The 2442-nt window shown below is 50.2% G+C and overlaps 1 non-coding gene across 1 annotated transcript; it reads right to left on the bottom strand.

Moving 5' to 3' along the window:
- Positions 1–365: 365 nt before the first annotated feature.
- Positions 366–437, bottom strand: TRNAC-GCA (transfer RNA cysteine (anticodon GCA)). The gene has a single exon. It is a non-coding gene; the product is annotated as a tRNA-Cys (tRNA).
- Positions 438–2442: the final 2005 nt, after the last annotated feature.

Consider the following 2442-nt stretch of genomic DNA (forward strand, 5'->3'; position numbering starts at 1 on the left):
GAGCACGATTTTTCAGTTACACATGAAGATACATATATTCATGGTCACATTTTTTTTCGCTATGAGCTACCACAAGATCTTGCATATATTCCCTGTGCTGTACAGTATAATCTTGTTTACCTATTCTGCATATACCTGTCAGTATCTACAAATTTTGAACTCCCAGTCGGTCCCTTCCCACCCCCCCTCCCTTGGCAACCACAAGTTTGTATTCTATGTTTATGAGTCTATTTCTGTTTTGTATTTATGTTTAATGTATAGAGTTTAATAGACTTTCTGTTTCTTCTCCAGGTGTCCTGGCCTGTGAGGAGGTCAGGGGAACAGGTAATGACAGACTCACTTTGGGATTAAAAGTGAGACAAAACAGGGGGCACCTGGATTTGAACCAGGGACCTCTTGATCTGCAGTCAAATGCTCTACCCCTGAGCTATACCCCCTGACCTGAATGAATGGTATAATTAATACCTTTTACCTGTGTTGCCACACCAGGGCTGTCTTGCTGGTTAGGATGTCCTGGTCAGCTCTGCTTCTCTGACTGCTGGTCTCTCACCTGCCAGGAACCAGCCCTTCTTCTCCCCTCATCACTTCTGTGTGCATCTGGCTGAGGAACCCCTGGTAGCCTTGACCATTACAGGTGGGGAGAACTTTAAAATCACCCAGATAATCCGCTTCTGCAATAACGGTTATTGAGCATCTACTGTGTGTCAGGCGTGCTGGGATGGTGACATAACTGGGACTAGGTGACAATGCCTTCTGCACTGAAAGAAGGTTCAGAGCCATGTCAAGGGCTATTGAATGACACAGAATGTTCATGATAATTGGTCAGGTGAAAAGACAGTTACAAAATAGTGTGTCTATGAGGAATAACAGATGATTTCAGCTTTTTATATGTGTTTATTTATCTTTCAACTTTTCTATACTGAGCATGTTGCCCTTGGGGAAGGGAGCAGGTAATTAGGTCTATTTATTTATTTATCGATGGAGGTACTAGATCCTCCCTCTCCCTCAGAACCCAGTCACTTCCAAATCCAAACCCCTCCTGGTCTTTCCCTCATCCATCATCTCTGCCACATTAGTTTCAGGACTTTCTCTTTCTGCTGGTTTTCAGCCCCCTCCCTTCCAATGTCATCACTCCTGTTTCACTCACTGGTTGTCCACTATGCACCCAGCTCAAAAGGGGTGATGTCCTATGCTGTCCTTGGTTGGACTTAGGGCACAGGGCACCGCTGCAGTGGGCCAGGACAGCCCGCTGCCTGTGATCCACACCCAGCGGCTCCCAGGCCACACCTGCCTCCTCCGCCCTGACCCCCTGCAGCCTCCCCAGAGGCCTCTCAAACTTAAAAGGACTGGCACCAAGGTAGAGGGAGGGGCACCCAGAGCAGACAAACTTCGTTGGTGTGTGAAAATAATGAGAGGAACATTCACTTCCCAGGTCAGCTGAGGCTGGCAATAAATCCAGATTATGACGGCCATATTTTTAAAGGCAGAGGAAGGTTTTTATATACATACTTGGAGCAAGATATTCAAGGAAGGGACAGGTTCCAGCTCAGCAATTAAATCATACACGGTGGCAGCGGGACTAACAAGGCCTCCCTCCCCGTGAGAGGGAGCTGGTTAGATGAGGGGGACACTGGGGAGCCCTCCTGAAGGGCAGGAAAGAGAGGCGAATGCAGCCTCTTTCAGCGCCGAGAAAGGGGACACTAAGGCCCCTGTGCCTGAAATGGGTACTGACCCCACGTGCCAGAAGCTGGGCTTGGACTGGTCTGGCCCTAACATGCCAACGACTGTCCTTGGCCAATTGCTTCCTGTCCTGAGTCCACCAACGCAGCCAGCCAGCCAGCAGCAACTGGAGCACCGGTGGCAACCCGGGGCCCAGAGCTGGGGCCCCCCTCCTTTCCCTCCTGCATTCTGATTCCCTTATGAAATCACCCTAACCTTCCATAAGGACGCACAAACCACTCAGCCTAATGTGCTCACTGTAGGGGAACGGAAGGCTCGAGGGAGCAGTAGTTGGGGGGAGTTCTGGCTGAAAGACATGTGCCTATTGAGGGCTGCAAGTTGCCCCCCTCCTGCAGGGGTGGCTCTCAGCAAAACTAGAGGTGGTGACGGAGACACAGAGGCCAGGGAAGTGAGAGGCTGGCTCATTATCAGGCAGACTTGCTGCTCTCCCTGCCCCAGCTCCAGAGGCTAGAATACTGCCCTCGGCAAGGGAGGAGAGGGGACCAGCAAACATCTTTGGTAATGGCAAACTCTACTTTATGAAGGAGAATGTGTCTCCTAGGGGCTAGGCAGGCAGTGAAGACTGGCTCCTGGTGTCCCAACCTGGTAGTCCAGAACATGCGAAGAACCATCTATAACTAACTACTACCCAGACTTAGAGAATCTAGAACCACTGTCTCTCAGGGAGGCTGAAGAGGGGTTGGGAGAATTAGACACACACAG

This window comes from Vicugna pacos, chromosome 7, assembly GCF_048564905.1.
Source record: "Vicugna pacos chromosome 7, VicPac4, whole genome shotgun sequence".
Taxonomy (NCBI): domain Eukaryota; kingdom Metazoa; phylum Chordata; class Mammalia; order Artiodactyla; family Camelidae; genus Vicugna; species Vicugna pacos.